The sequence below is a fragment of the Physeter macrocephalus genome, chromosome 15 (genome assembly GCF_002837175.3).
Source record: "Physeter macrocephalus isolate SW-GA chromosome 15, ASM283717v5, whole genome shotgun sequence".
Lineage (NCBI taxonomy): Eukaryota > Metazoa > Chordata > Mammalia > Artiodactyla > Physeteridae > Physeter > Physeter macrocephalus.
Window position 1 is genome coordinate 61,573,899 of NC_041228.1, and position 17,679 is coordinate 61,591,577.

The following is a 17,679-nucleotide window of genomic DNA, read 5'->3' on the forward strand; positions in this document are numbered from 1 at the left end:
GTGGGCCATGGCCGCTGAGCCTGCGCGTCCGGAGCCTGTGCTCCGCAACGGGAGAGGCCGCAACGGAGGGAGGCCTGCATACCACAAAAAAAAAAAAAAGAGTCTGTGTTTCAGTTGGGGATCAGCTGGCATAGGCTGAATCTATGCTTCATGCTGCAGATTTTTAGATCAGCCATGTAACACTCCTCCAAGGACATCCTGTCCCCTTGGACTAGAGGGCTAGCTAGCTGCATGTTCTTCTCTTGATGGCAGAAATTCCAGAGAGCAAGCCCATTCATACCATCACTTTCTTTGCTTTTTGCCATGTCCATTCACTTATATTCATTAATGAACTATCATGAAGTCCAGTGGTTGGCAGACAGGATCTGGAGCCCCGAGTGGCTCTCACTTCACAGCTTCTGATCAAACCCAAAAGAGTGAAAAGTGAGCCCACCTTTTACGAAAGGACTTGCAAAATTATGTGACAAAGCTTATGAATTCAGAGAGTGGTGAAAAATTAATATACAATAATTCCACCTGCCACAGGGATCGTTTAAATTTTATTGGTTATTTGATTCTCAATTGTTCTTCAATAATAGAAATGAGGGAATAATTGGTGTGTTGGTTAAGACTGAAGAAGAGTCATATCTTTAATTTGCTCTACTGTTACTCTTTTTCTAAAGGAGATCATTGTTGTAAATATGCATTCTGGGCATGCAAAATAGGAGAATCTAATACTGGAAAGTATAATAATTATTAAAAGAGTAGATAGGTAAGAATGATTTCTAGTGTTCCTGAATATATAGGAGTACTGAAAACCAAGGTTTGGCTTAACACAGACAAGCAAATTAAAAGATCTGCACTGCCCTAGGAAAACTACAGTCCTTAAAACTCAAGGATTTATTTCCCTGTGGACCAAGGTTACAGCAGATCAATTAATAGAGCATGTTCTTCTCTTCTGCTGCCATGTGCAGAAAGAAAAATGTGTTGATTATGCCATTTCAGAGTACTGTATACACAAAGTCAACTTTATGGGCTGGTCTAACCTACAGTGCAGGACTCAGAAATTGGGAACCAGAAAATAATCGGTCTCTGTCCACTTGGCAGCATGAACTATCATGAAGTCCAGTGGTTGGCAGACAGGATCTGGAGCCCCGAGTGGCTCTCGCTTCACAGCTTCTGATCAAAGGAATGAAGCTCCCTAAACTCAGTAAAGTATAAGAATCAAATTACTATATAACATATGCTCTAAAATTTACAAAAGGCTTAGAGTAATGTAATCTTTCCCTTCCAGGCAAGGAAATGAACACCATTAAAATGTTTAGGTTTTACAATACTGCAAAGGATGGAAAATGCCATTAATATCATCAAATCACCCATAATGGGTTCTCTTTCAGCATAGGGCTAATTTTCTTTTTGGCCTCCTCTACTACAGAATGACTTTTCTGTGTGGAGCCTCTGTTAGGTTAATGGCAGACTTCTTGTGTACTAAAGCAATAAATAAGCCCCTTATGATTAACCTAGGTTCTTTTAATTTTGTGTTTTTTAGAACAGTATGAAAAGATGTAATATTCTTTGAATAATTTCTATTTATTCAAAGGACTTATTAGTTCTAAAATACATAATTAAGTAAAAGTAATAGCTCCTTTCCAATGTGATATGATAACATTGCAGAGTATATCTTTGTGCTTTAGAGCTGAAAGTGACCTTGGAGACATTAAATCTAGCTTTTCATTAGTGTAGGAATCTCTTCTAAAACATCTCTTAAAGAATGTCACCCACTTTTTGATGTAGCACTTTTGGTGAATGGGACTCTTGACAAGAGACACAGAGAAAATGCGTCAAGAAACCTGACAATATCTATAAAATAAACTGTAAAACAAAACAAAAAAGAAAGAAAAAAATAGAAATGGATAGATAAAATATTTAAACCCCTGAATAAGAAATGTGAAGTATGTTCACTTCATTTTTCAATTCTAATTTAATTTCACTGTGTATTTGTATCTCTTTCTCTAGATTGTAATTTTGAAGAAAGGAGGGGCGATGTGAAAAATGAATAGTCAGCTATATTTATGCTGTGGAAGAAAGAATTTGGTTTTCTGGAACACAGCCTGTGATAGCAGAACAACGTCTGGCAAGAAACACGTTATGTTTGGCTGGAGAGTCACTGGCACTATCAAGAAATATTCAAGTGGATATTTGAGAGAGGAGAAAGACCCAAGCAAAACTACAAACCAGGTGGGACCAAGAGAGGAACAGGACAATGGAAGTATGGTTTGTCAGTCAACAGAGAGTTAACACACAATTTTGTGCCTCTTCTTTAGGTCATAGAACTCATATTACCAATTGTCAGATTTCCCTTAAATTAAGGAGTTAGGAAAAGTTCTCAAGATTTACAGGTGGACATATTTGCTACTTGCTTTCAAAATATAAGATATAAAAACATTCCAACAGGGGCCCAACTTTATTATGTCACGACCATATAAAAAGTAAGCAGACATTTCCCTGGGCTTTTCTCCTTTAGAAAGTAATAGATTGTCAACTGGCATAGAAAGGTTAGATCCTAAAAACTGATTCTCCCATAAACACCAGCCATAAATCTAGACAATAAACAACAGCAACAAAAAATACCTGAAGGCTCTGGAGACTAAATGAAAGCAGACAATTCGTGGAGAGGGGTCAAAACTTGGAACAAACATCCAACAGGGCAAGTTTCTTTTTTCCTCTGAGGAAAAACTGCATATACTGAGGGTATATGCAGTTTGACCTTGACTACAATGTCAAGTGACTCCAATTCTTATAGAAAGTTTCACCATTTTTCTGGAACTATATATAGTAAGTATTCCTGGGGCAAGAACAGCCTCTGAAGATTGAGAAAGAAGCTCCAGAAAAGATGCCCAGAGGTACCTAATTTCACACATAAATTCACCATTAAGTCCATGCTGTTTCCTGAACCACTTCTGTGTAGGGCAAACTGCATGCAGATAACAACTAAGGTTTGAAGAACTGAACTGACATCTGAGTTGCTGCCCAGATTTCTGTCTAACCAAGTTAGTCATCTGATAAAAACAAACATATCAACACTTTGGAGATTATAACATAACCTGAAATCCACACAGCATCATATTCACAGTGTTTAGGATATACACAAAAATTACTTAACATAAATTTAACTAGGAAAATGGGACCCAACCTCAATGGAAAAGACAATCAAAAGATGCCAACCCGAAGTTAATAGAGATGCTAAAAATTACACTACAAAAACTTTAAACAGCTATTTTAACTCTGCTTAGTGAGAATAAAAAAATTTAATCAACAGAAACCTCAATTAAATAGAGTCAAGAGACCAGAGGGGGAGCTCTGAGGCCCTACAACAATAGCAAAGCCTTATAGGAAGAAGAAAGACTCATTTCCTAGCAAGGACTCAGCCAATGAAAACCCACAGACTCTTTGCTTACTATAGCCAGCCCAACTTCCTTTTCCCCTCTATAAAAGAGTTTTCCTTCCCTTGCACGTGGCTCACCATGGCTGCAGATCCCGAATCACAATTCTTTGCTGATCCCAAATAAACCTATATTTGTTGGAGAAATATCTGGCAGTCTATTTGTTTTAGGTCAACATTTTGGTGGCCCATAGGAGGACCACAGAAGGTCCCCAAAGGCTCTGAGCCTGGTGAGCAAATAGGTGTGGCACTCACAATTCAGCCCATTGTCACTCACTGCTTTCTCACTTATCCTGAAGGCATGTTTTTCTCCTGGATTCAAGCTCACACCCTCTTTGCATTTGAAGCTATCCAGGCTTCATTCAGGATCTATTTTAAGGGTTTGTTCTTCATGGTTAAGACCTTGCTTTGTATGTGAGTACTTTCCAGATTTTATTCAGGATTTATTTTAAAGTTTTGTTCATTCTGGTTAAGACTTTGCTCTGCATGTGTGTACTCCTTTGGCAGTTCAATCTGATTTTTAGATCAGACTGTTACAACTGAAGCTGGCTGAGACACCTTCGGCCCACTCCTTCGGGAACAGGAGTGCTTCACTGAAACTGTGCTGTTTTTTCAGGCTTTGGTCCTTTCCCTTGGAATGGGACTGTTCCATGGTTACTGGCTGAAAAGCTTTTGGCATGGCCCCTCTGGGACAAGCTGTTTCCTTAGATCTGGCTTGTGTTAGGCCTGCAGGCTGCCTGAGTTGCAAGATGTTTAAATTTAGGTGTTTGAGCTGTAAACTGTTTAAGCTGTTTGAAAATTATTTTTTCTCCAGAGAAAAACCTCTGAAAAGTGGTTATCTAAATATTTCAGGGTGCTCTCCTACAGGAACTCTGGATGATTTTATGTTTAAAAACCATGGTCCCTCCTTAGGGACCCTGTCCCTAACTAAATGGACTGACCTAACCAAAGGCAATTAGAAAATCAATAGCCATTATAGGGAACTTCTGAAATCCCCACACTTAGTTATCTTATAATTTGATTACAAGAGCTCTAAAATCACCAGAACTAAATGGAATACCTATTTTGATTGGTATTTTGAGGCTTCCCAACATTATCAGGAGTCTAAAATTGCCTCTCTGCAAAATAAGATTTTAAGATTAACTGAAACAAAAAAATTTTTTTAATTAAAAAAATAAAAGACAGACAAAATGGCTCCCAAAGATTCAAGCTCTTCCTCCTTGGTTTCTTTGTCTCAGGCTCTGCCTTTGGTGCCATCTTGTCTCTGTCCCTCAGTTCCTTGTGATCAGACTCCACCTCTGGCACCATCTTCCTCCTTCCTTTCTATGCCCACCTTGCCTTCTTTATACCCTCAGTTCCCCTGTACTAATTATCTTGCCAAACTTCCCTTTTTCTCTGAAACTCTTCCCACTCCCTTTTCTTCTGTACCGATCAGAACCTGTCCCTCTAAAATTAAGTCTTCTGAGTACCTACAGTCTATACCCTTAATTTCTTATATTCCCTGGACTAAAGCAAGCCATAGTCAAAGATTTTTCCAAAGTAACCAAAGATCCTCACAGATCTTCTGAGGAATGTCATATAGTCATTCAAATTTATCAACCTGGTTTCTCCAACTTACATTAGTTAGTTCATATGCTTGTCAGTGAAGGCCAGGTCCAGTAGTCAATGAAAACCACTAATGGGAAAAATCCTGAAAGGTCTCTAGAATTACAACTGGGGGACCAGCCCACTCACTTATTAAATGATCAGTTTTGAGAAATCACTAGATAACTTCATCAGGCAATTAATTCCTAGGGTTTCTCCAACCCTGTTGATTGGAACAAAATTCAGCCTTGCACACAAAAATCTGATGAACCTGTTCATGACTATTACAACCAACTTCAGATTATTTTTTAAAGAAAATTCTGGTTTTCCTTCAGATGTTCCACCTGGGTAGTTTTTTAAAATTCTGTGTATATTAATGGGCTGAATCAGGAGCTTTCCCTTCAGTAAAAAGAACCAGGATAGAATGGGAAACTCTGTCCACTCTGAATTTAGTTAACCTGGCAAACCAGTTCTCTCACACTCTGGATGAGTCACCTAAAAGGAAGACTGCTAAAACTCTTAATTCTCATCTCTAGCTATTGAAAGCTCCTAAATTAAATAAAAACCCTCCAAATTTCTGCTATTATTGCAAAGAGCCAGGACATTAGAAAAGAAAACTGTTACAAATTTAAGTGCCTCAGGAACTTTCAGCCCTCAAATCAGCCTTTTCTCTGTCCTCCCAATTCTCAATGATGGGACGCTGAGAAACTACAGGGGCTCTTTCCAATCCTCCCTCTTAATTAGATTGGAGAAACATTTCTCCAGATTGGGGATGAATTTCTTCCAGTCCTAATTGACCCAGAACGATACTGTCAGTGTTCAACCTATTTTAAAGCAGCCCCCACCTCAGAGTACTAAAATGGTGCACAAAGTGGGATCTCTAATGAATTTGAAGAGGTTCCCGTCTCTGTACCTATTTCCTTTTGTTTAGGCACTTTGAGAGATACACACACTTTTCTCCTTAGTTCCTCTGTCACATCCATTTACTAGGCTGAGGCTCCACAGAAAAGTATCATGCTGAAATTTCTTTATCCCAGAAGGGGGAAAAATTTTTGTAATTGGATAGTAGTCACAAAATAACCATCCAGGTGGATTAAATGACCCTTTGACATCTTTTATTTGTTTTGTCTCTGACGGTACAAGAGCTGATTATTGAAGCACTGATCATTTGTTCTTATTGAATCAGCTACCATCCTCCTTATCTAACTGATATTGGCAAAATTCACAGTGCGTGTCCCATAAAGATTCAAAGAGATCCTCTATAATCTCTTCCCAGAATAAATCAACATCCTGCAAGTAAAGAAGCCCTTAGAGGCATAAGGCTGATAATAGAAGATTATAAGAATTAAGGCCTAATTATCCTTTGCATCAGTAACTATAATACTCCTATTTTACTGGTGAGAAAACCTAAAAGCTAAGGATGGAGGGTTGTGTCCAGGACCTCTGAGCAATAAACAACATTGTTATCCCTCCATACCCTGTTGTCCCTAACCTTCATATGTTGCTAACACCCATTCTCACCAAAATTAAATTCTTCATTGTAATTGAGTTATACGTTTTGTAGTATTCCTGTTGATAAAGCTAGCCAATACCTTTTTGCCTTCACTTGGGAAGAAAAACAGTTCACCTAGGCAGTAATGTCTCGGGGTTTTACTGAGAGTCTTTCTTATTTCTCACAAATCCTAAAGGCTGATCTGGATGACATGAAGTTCCCTAAGGGTTCTACTTTGCTACAGTATGTGAACTATTTGCTTCTTTGCTCTTTTCTCAAGCCTCCTTACAGGAAGACAACATCCATTTGCTAAAGATTTTAGCCTTAAAGGGAAGTAAAGTCGCCAAAGAAAAATTAGTTTGCTCAAACCCAGGCTCAATATTTAGGGCATCTGATATCAGAATAAGGGCTACACCTAGATCCAGTTGGACTTCATGGTGTCCTAAGTTTCCCAAAACCCAAAACTAAGTGCCAACTGTGAGGTTTTCCTCGGCCAGTTGGTTACTGCTAAAGTTGGATTCCAAATGTCTCTCTTATGGCCAAACCTCTGTATGCTTTACTAAACAACAACCCTGACCCAATTTTATGGGAAAAACCAGACGACATGTCTTTTAAAGCCTTAAAGGAGAACTTACAAACACCTCTGCCCTTGGGCATTTCAATTATTAGATTCCCTTTTTCCTTTTTGTATATGAAAAGGAATAGAATGCCCTTGGGGTACTTGTTCCAAAACACAGAGGCCACCATTAGGGTATTATAGCCAGCAACTGGCCCATGTGGCACGTGGATACTCCCCTGTTTTAGAGTCATTACAGCCATGGCTCTTTTGTTTAAAACTGCCAAGAAAATCATTGTAGGACTGCCTTTAACAATTTTTGTACCATATGCAATAGAAGCACTAATGAATTCTCATCACACTCAACATTTCTCAGTTGGCTGCCTCATCTTCTATGAAATCCTTTTGTTAATTGGTTCTCACATAATTCTTTTGTATTGTAATAACCTTAAACCTGATATTTTTCTCCTCTCAGTCACCAGTGAAGTTCCTTATGACTGCTTAATGCTGATGGATCACCTCCTGACCCTTCATGATGATCTACAGGAAATACCTCTGAGTAACACTGACTTCTTATAGTTCATTGATGGTTCTTATTTAATAGATGCGGGTGGAAAATATTGTGCTGGGCATGCTATGGCAACTCCTTTTGATGTTGTCGAAGCAGCAGCTTTACCTATTGTTACTTCAGCCCAAAAGGCTGAATTATATACTCTTACGCAGGCTTATACTTTAGGCAAGGACAAAACTGCCAATATTTATATTGATAGTAAATATGCTTTTGAAGTAGTCATGATTTTGGAATGCTGTAGAAGCAATATAGCTTCCTTACTTCCAGCAGAAATAAAATAAATAATGTCTCCTAGGTTCAGGAATTATTGAATGCAACACTTTTTCCTACCACTTTAGCTATTATTAAGATTCCAGGGCATTATAAACTTGACTCTCTGGAAGCTAAGGGAAATCATCTTGTTGACACTTTTGCAAGGAATGATGCCCTTAAAGGGACCAATAGCAGCCAAACCTCTGTCACAGTACAAAGGGATATTTCCCCAAATGATAACTTAGAAAAACTGGCTAGAGAGGCCCAACAATTGGCCCCCAAAAGGGAAAAGCAAGATTGGAAATTCAATAATTGTTGGTTTAATAAAAAGAGAAAGCTCTGGTTTGGACCAAATAACCCAGTCCTACCGGAGACTCTAAAACTCCCACTCTTCACCACTGTATATGTATTAAACCATTCGTCTACTGACAAAATGATAGCCTTCATGAATCAATATTGATAAGGAAACAGTAGTAAGCCTGCAAAACCTGCCTACCTCATTTGCCCCAATTGTCTGAAATACAAACCAAGAAAGCCTGTTTGTACTGTTCCCAGACATTTTAAACTATCTAATGGACCATCCAAGATATGGCAAATGGATTTCATACAAATTCCTCCATCTCATAGATATATATTTTAGTCATGGTCTGTATGTTTTCACACTGGACTGCAGGTTTCCCTTGCAGACAGGCTGCTTTCTCTTCTATGACTAACGTTCCTTTGAAAAAGATTACCCCTACCTGGAGAACTCCTTTCAAAATTCATAGTGATCAAGGAACCCATTTTACTGACCAGTAAATCTTTGACAAATCCGTGTCGTTTAGCTGGTTTTTTGACACTTTCATTGTGCTTATGACTCTCATTCCTTTGGTTTAGTTGAAAGCACTAATGGCATTAAGACTCAATTGGCAAAATTTGTAGAGGCCCTCCAAACATCTTGGACAAAAGCATTGCTGTTGGTCCTTCTAAATCTTACATCCACCTCCTCTTTGGAAACTCATAAACTCTCACCCTTTGAGATAGTTACAAGACACCCAATGCACTTGGCTTCTGCTTCTATTGAACCACAACTTATAAAAGGAAAGATACTCTAATACTGCAAAGGCCTCACTGCTTCTGTTAAAAAATAAACATGTCTTGGTAGAGCAACCTCTTCAGAGTGCTTTCTTGGAAGCTGAAGACCTTAAAAACTGGAGATTAAAAAAGACACGTCCAGAAGAACTCTCTTCAACCTCACTGGAGAGGCCCCTGTCAGGTACTGCTAACCAACCTTTGTACCACCAGACTCCAAAGAATATACTCTTGGATGCAAGTGACACAGCTAAAGAAAAGTGAACCCTAACTGAAACTGCACATCATCTGATGACCTGAAAGTAAATATTTCCCAAATCTTTGATGATGACATAGCACTTCAGATGATCTCCAATGTCTATTATCTTGATAATATCCAGACTTTAGATAAAAAGTACCTGAGAGTTCTCCCTCCTACTCCTCCTTGTTACTCAAATGTGGCCTTAATAGGTTTCCAATCGGTGAACTTTGCCTCTGATATGAGATGCTACACCCAGGAAAGCTTCCTCCTGGCATTGAGGGACAAAAATCCTCTGAAACTGGAAAACCTGGCACTTCATCAATGATGATTCACAGAACTATCTTAATCAAAAGCGGGAAATGCAAAAAAAAAAATAAAAAATTAATAAACAGACACTTCCATTATATAGAGTTGGTAGGCCAGAAGAGGGAGCTCTCACATCCTGTGACCATAGCAAAGCCCAACAGGGAGAAAGACTCTTCTTTCTTAGCAAGGACTCAGCCAATGAAAATTCATGAACTCTTCGTTTACTATAGCCTTCCCAACTTCCTTTTCCCTTCTATAAAAGAATTCTCTTTCCCTTGCATGTGGCTCATCATGGTTGCAGATCCTAAATTGCAATTTTCTACTCATCCTGAATAAACGTACCTTTGCTGGGGAAATATCTTGCAATCTATTTGTTTTAGGTCAATATGAGGTAAAAGCAAATGTACTCATTATAAATGAAAATACATAAAGTCTTAACGAAACATGTAAACTATTAAAAAAATAACCAAATATAAACTTTAGAATTAAAATATACAATATCTAAAAGTAAATTCACTGAATAGTCTCAATAGCAAAATGGGAAATGATAGAGGGAAGAGTTAATAAAGATAGATCAATCGAATATACAATCTGAAGAACCGAGAGGAAAGGAGATTAAACACAACAAACAAGTAGATCCTCAGAGATTTGTGGAAAATTTTCAAAAAGCCAATTATATGAGCAATTAAAGTTTTAGAAAAGGAGGAAAGAGAAATGGGCAGAAAAAAATTTTTGAAAAAATGTCTGAAAACTTCCAAAATTTAATGAAATACATACATTTACAGATTCAAGAAATTTAGGAAACCCAAATATGATAAAGTCAAAGAGAACCATACCTAAGATCATCATAGTTAACCTGCTGAAAATCTTGAAAGCAGTCACAGAAAAAATGACAAACTAATTACATAGAGAAGAACAACAAATTGAATACTAGCAAACCTCTCATCAGAAATCACAAAGGCTAGAAGACAATAGAGCAACACCTTTAAAGTGCTGAAATAAAATAAATACTAATCAAAATTCTACATCCAATGAAAGGATTCTTTAAGAATGAAGATATTCTTTTTAAAAATTAATTGAATATTTGTGCTTTGCTCTATTTCTGAACTCTCTGTTTGGTTCCAATGATCCATTGACGTATTCTTACACCAGTATCACACAATCGATTGCAACAGCTTTATGGTAAGTGTTGAAATCAGGTAGTATATATAAGCCTTCCAGATTTTTTTTTCAATGTTGGTAAAACCAGCATCACCTTTTTGTAATAACCCTTCATGTACTGCAATGTGGAAAGTTCTCCTACCCAGAAATTTAGGACAATTGTAGGGCTTATCTTGTTTACTTCCCTTCTATCACATATAGATAGATTTTGTTCCTGTGCTGTTTTTGTACAATGTCTGAAAACAATTTTATTCTGTATTTTTTCAAGTTTCTACTTTTTTACAGAAAAGCTAATTCCAGTCTCAGTTACATAATTATGGCCAGAAACATAGTTTGTTTGCTCTCGTGTTGCTAGTCATCTAAAAACAATATACAACATATTTGTTATTATTTTATGAACGATACCTTTTCATTCGTGTTTGTAATGTGGGTACAGAGTAATCACCTCCCTAAAATGCTTCACATTCAATTATCTTAGATAGTTCTAAATTCTAGATGGCAATAACAGTCTCAAATCTGTGTTTGCACCTTTTTGAACTTTCTTTACAATTATGGAGAAAAACATCTTTTCAAGTATAATTCATAATCAATGTACACTTTTATAGAATAAACTAGTTTCTTAATAATCTTTAACCTCATGAGAATGCCACCATGTTTTACATTATGTATTACTAGTCTAATGACAAGAAAATAGAGATAAACTTAATATGTAAAAGTTTTGTGCCAAATGAAATCAAAATGATTTCATATACTGTATAGATAAAGATTTTATGGTTCAGAGAGATAAGAATGGTGGGAAAACTGAGTCAATAATAGCACAAGTGCAGGATACCCAAGACAAAAGAATCAATAGCTGTGTCATAAATTAGTTCTTGATAGTTACCTGTTTTTTCTTAAAGAGCATATGATTCATTACATTAAAATATCATACTTTGACTGTTATAAATGTTACAGTTTTGTTGACTTTAAGAGTGCTATGATACAAAACTTGTGCATAAATTAATGTGTAGTAACTAGTTATAATATTATGTACATATTATTAAAAAAATTATTCCATCCAATATTGGGTATCCAAAGATGTTTTCTTTCTAAAGGTTTTTGTTTGATTGTTTCTGTTGTTGCTGACGTTTAAGAAACTCTGATTTATAACAACAACAATGGGAAAGTAAAATCTTTTTTAAGAACTCTACTCTTAGCTTTATTTAAAAGAGAAAAAGGCACAAACTATTTTGGGAAACTTAATTAATTATGTTTGTTAAATATAACCAGACTGGCTGTTTAAAACCTGGATTGTTAAACAGAATTCCAATAGTGAAAGGAGAAATAATTTTCAAAGTCATCACAGGTACTGACTATAATTTTACAGAAAATACTATTAGTCACAACTGCGTCTGAGTTCTATAATGAATTTAAATTTGTTAACTAATTGGCTGTGATTTCAATCTTGGGGCATTTTTAAATGACATCATAATTTTAATTCACGTATTTCTGTCAAAAGGTAACAAATCAGTTAAAAGGAGGGTAACCACACTAAGGCTTAGATTATAAAGTATAAGTACCACAAATCTGAAGTTAATCTGTGTTTTAAATAGTCAGAAATAAAACCTGGTGCCTCTACCTTATAGCATCAAAACTCTTTAGACTGCAAATGAAACATATAAAACTTGATATAACTTAAGCAAATAGAGGATTCGTTGGCTCATGTAGCCACAATACGAGCAGAGAGAAATGGGTCCATGGACTCATTCGCAGTAAATTCTCAATGTCTCTCATCTCTTGTTCCCTCACTGCGTTAAATTCAATATCCCCTCCTCACAGAATTATGGAAGTTCAAAGTTAATATCCTCAGACTTCTAACAGAAGAGGAAAGGGCTCTTCCTTCTCTCAACTCCAATTTGAAAATTCTCAGGAAGGAGTGTGGATTTCCCAGCTAGACTCACTTGCTCATTCTGAGCCAATTACTAAGACTAGAGATGGGAGGTATTATGAATATAATATGTTTCCATGGCTCATGCTTCCACTAATCACCATGAGTTTGGAAGCATATTATTTAAGCAATGTTGGCTTTTATTCTGAAATTTTGAAGTGGGATATGTGATGATGGGAAGGAGAGTAATGTCTCAGATGGGAGCAGTATTTTTCAAAGAGAGCAGACTGAAAGGTAAACAATAAATGTGCTCTACAGTCAACATTTGGCTCCCCAGAATATACTCCAGACACCTTTCACATAACTGTACCCTATCCAAATTTGCCCCCTTTTCACAATTCCAACAAGGTCCCTGCATTAACAAAATCCAATAGTAGTTTATCCAAATAATGGTGGGTTATTTCTCTCACACAGTGAAGAATCCAGAGTTAAACAATTCAATGCTAATACAATGTCTTCATAATGTCACTGTCCTAGGCTCCTTCCATATTTTTCTTTACCATCTTTAACATGTGGCTTTCATTCTAATGTGTCTGTAAATTGAATTTCTTGAATCTGTAAATTGGCTTGTACGATGTCACAACCACCATGCTATTAGGAAAAATTAAAAAGTGAAAAAGTGGGAGGATGAAACCAATATCAGAAAAGCAAAATTTTCATGGAAATAGCTATCAAACTTCAGCTTACATTTTATGATCCAATATTAACACATGGACCATAAAGTCTACAAAGAAAGTCTGAAAGTGTGGCTTTTTAGCTGGGCAGATTGCTACCTTATACGAGAAAGAAGCATGGCAACTGAAGTTTGCAACTATCTGTTCCCTTTAACTCCAAGCTTCAGATGATGTCTTAATAACTTTCATTTCCATCAACTACTATTATACTTGGCTGTGACTCTATAAACTTGTGTAATTAAAGGCAAACTGTATTCACTCTTAACATAGTTGAAGTGCCTGAAATCAAATGATGTTGAAGACAAAATTAAGGAAATAAAAACTTTTCATTTTAGTGAAAGTAAAAAGGGGAACCAGTATGTGGTGGTCAACAAAACCATGACATTCACCACATCCCACTGGACAGGGCTAGTAAGGACTCATTCCTTGAAATTAGAACAACCTCCCTGTAAATCACTCTGCTTGTGACAGGTCCTGCTTATTTTAGGCACTTATCTTCACAAGTGGTCTCAGAGTTGTGACCTGCAAAATGAGCAGCCCACCTCCTATCTGCAGGGGGTCTTGGAAATTGCTTTAGGGCTTGAACAAACACGGAGTTCTCCCCAGCATTTGAAATCAGGGACAATAAAAATCCACGCAAGGGCTTCCCTGGTGGCGCAGTGGTTGAGAGTCCGCCTGCCGATGCAGGGGACACGGGTTCGTGCCCCGGTCCAGGAAGATCCCACATGCCGCGGAGCGGCTGGGCCCGTGAGCCATGGCCGCTGAGCCTGCGCGTCCGGAGCCTGTGCCCCGCAACGGGAGAGGCCACAACAGTGAGAGGCCCGCGTACCGCAAAAAAAAAAAAAAATCCACTCAAGTCCTCTAAGATCACAGTTGTCTATCTGTTAATTTAATTTGGAGGAAACTAATTAGTAATCAACACCAGGAAGAGTGTCTGTGATCATCATTGTAAAATCTGGGCCCAGTATTCACTTTTTCTCTTAGCAATGTCTGCATATCCCTCTAGGGTTTTGCTTCATTGCACTTGTCTTGGCCTCTGTCTCTGAATTATAAACAATGGACTGAGATAGGAAGATCAGGCTAAACTCTGGAATGTGGCCTCTGACACCAGGCTATATCTCCATTATACAATTGCACTGAAATTCCTTTGTCAGACAAGGGATGGTACAGCATGGGTTCTCAGGGAAACATCTTGGATTGGCAGATGTCCCTGACTCCTTAGGCTCATCTGAGGCTTCTTCAACATCATCATCCTCTCTTTTCCTTCCCCTCTCCCTTCCTATTCCTCCCTCCCTTGCTTCCTTCTTTCCTTCCTTCCTCTCATTCTCTCATATTCTGTTTTTCTCATTTTCTCTTTATTTATTTTTTACTCCACACAACAAAGTGTACACTTGAGTGATGTCCAGAATTTAAACAAAAATCACAATAATTATCAAACTCAGGGAGTATCTTTTCCCCCTGTGCCAAGAATTTAAATAAAAAACTCCAGATTCTCTCAGAGAAATCTTGTATGAATGTGATATTTCATACAGTTTTTCACATTTCCTAAGTGTGTACTAACCTGTTTAAAGCATGCTCTAAGAGTTTCCTGGAATAGGTTGCGGGTATGAGTTTACTTCTTCAGTGACAGTTTCACAAGGCAAACTTTGGCTAAATGTCTACAGTAGTGTTTTTGACTGTTTTTATTATTACATCTATATTCCACTTACTGCATCTCTGATGTTTTCCATTCTTTAGTGTTCTCTATTGGAAAAGTCCTTAAAATTTTCATTGTCTATTAAAAAGTATCTTTAAAATATTCTTCCTTATTTTACATAGCTTTTTGAATCATTGCACTGACCAGTTGGATCTAATAGGTTTGACACACAAAATCCACCACATTTTTTTTTTTTTTTTTTTTTGTGGTATGCGGGCCTCCCTCTGTTGCGGCCTCTCCCGTTGCGGAGCACAGGCTCCGGACGCGCAGGCTCAGCGGCCATGGCTCACGGGCCCAGCCGCTCCGCGGCATGTGGGATCCTCCCAGACCGGGGCGCGAACCCGGTTCCCCTGCATCGGCAAGCGGACGCGCAACCACTGCGCCACCAGGGAAGCCCTCACCACATATTTTTTAACCTACTTGGGTTATATTTAATACCTGCTCCAGGCTGCATCACATGGGCAGACGTGCCCTTTAATACTCATGGGACCAAAACAGAGATTCTGGTAAAGAACAGGCTCTTCAATGTCCATTCTAACTCTTCAAAATAATATAGAACATTCCAACGTGAATGTAAATACAGAAATGAATTTATTCTTAAATATTTTGTTACCCAAAGCTAATTTTCTGCAAAAGAATCCAAGTATAATGTCTGATGACTAAGGGAATTTCTCATACCTTGTAAGTCAGCTTGCTTTCCTAGAGCAGATTTGATTCTACTCTTGACAACATTTTGGTAAATGTAATATGTACAGGACAATGAAAGGGCTATAAGAAAGCAGCATATTTCATCGACTAACAATGGTTATTCCCTTTCTGAAAAGACTTTCCCCTCAAGTTTTTATAGTTTTATATAACATCATTTATGGCTATTGTGTGCATACAAATAAATTTCATCCTGAGTTTTCTTTTCAAGTTTTTCAGCTTCCCTTGTTCTACCTCTTTTCTCAAGAAACTCACACAAGTAATGAAAATATTACTTTGCTATTTAAACAGGGCTGTTTCTTCCAATTGTATCAAAATTTTGCTTACCTTATTATGACCATAAAATGTACTTCACAGCTAAGTCATAAATACTATTATGATAATTTTTCCTTTTCTATGCTTCATTTTGTTTTCTTTGGTATTAATAATTAGTTTCTTTCCCTTCTCCCTTTCTCTCTCTCTCTCTCTCTCTCTCTCCTTAACTTATATTCTCCTTGCTTGCACCAATTTTATCTTCTTAAAGAACATCTAAAATTTTCTGAACTTATATCCTTAACATGACTCCCAAGGCCCTAAATGATCTTGCTCCTGCTATCTCTCCAGCCTCATTACGAGCCATTTGACCCGTGGGTCCCTACACCCCAGCAGTCCTGACTCCACCTCCCTGCCACCCCCTCACCACAAGATTGCTGAATTCAGTTCCAAGTTTCTTTCTCTTCAGGTCCTTTGCACATGCTATTCTTTCCCTCTTTTCTGCTTAATAGTTCTCATCCTTGAAGACCAGAATAAATTATATATTCCTTAGAAAAGTCCTTGATTTTCTTTTTTAATTTTTTTTAACATTTTTATTGGAGTATAATTGCTTTACAATGGTGCGTTAGTTTCTGCTTTATAACATAGTGAAACAGCTATACATATACATATATCCCCATATCTCCTCTCTTTTGCGCCTCTCTCCCACCCTCCCTATTACACCCCTCTAGGTGGTTACAAAGCACTGAGCTGATCTCCCTGTGCTATGCAGCTGCTTCCTACTAGCTATTTTACAATTGGTAGTATATATAAGTCCATGACCCTCTCTCATTTCGTCCCAGCTTACCCTTCTCCCTCCCCATGTCCTCAAGTCCATTCTCTACATCTGCATCTTTATTCCTGTCCTGCCCCTAGGTTCTTCAAAACCATTTTTTTAATTCCATATATATGTGTTAGCATATGGTATTTCTTTTTCTCTTTCTGACTTACTTCACTCTGTATGACACACTCTAGGTCTATCCACCTCACTACAAATAACTCAATTTCATTTCTTTTTATGGCTGAGTAATACTCAATTGTATATTTGTGCCACATCTTCTTTATCCATTCATCTATCGATGGACACTTAGGTTGCTTCTATGTCCTGGCTATTGTAAATAGAGCTGATATGAACATTGTGGTACATGACTCTTTTTGAATTATGGTTTTCTCAGGGTATATGCCCAGTAGTGGGATTGCTGGGTCATATGGTAGTTCTATTTTTAGTTTTTTAAGGAACCTCCATATTGTCCTCCATAGTGGCTGTATCAATTTACATTATGACCAACAGTGCAAGAGGGTTCCCTTTTCTCACCATCCTCTCCAGGATTTATTGTTTGTAGAATTTTTGATGATGGAAATTCTGACCAGTGTGAGGTGATATACCATTGTAATTTTGATTTGCCTTTCTCTAATGATTAATGATGTTGAGCATTCTTTCATGTGCTTGTTGGCAATCTGTGTATATTCTTTGGAGAAAAGTCTATTTAGGCCTTCTGCCCATTTTTGGATTGGGTTGTTTGTTTTTTTGATATTGAGCTGCATGAGCTGCTTGTGAATCTTGGAGATTAATCCTTTGTCAGTTGCTTCATCAGCAAATATTTTCTCCCATTCTGAGGGTTGTCTTTTTGTCTTGTTTATGGTTTCCTTTGCTGTGCGAAAGCTTTTAAGTTTCATTAGGTCCCATTTGTTTATTTTTGTTTTTATTTCCATTTCTCTAGGAGGTGGGTC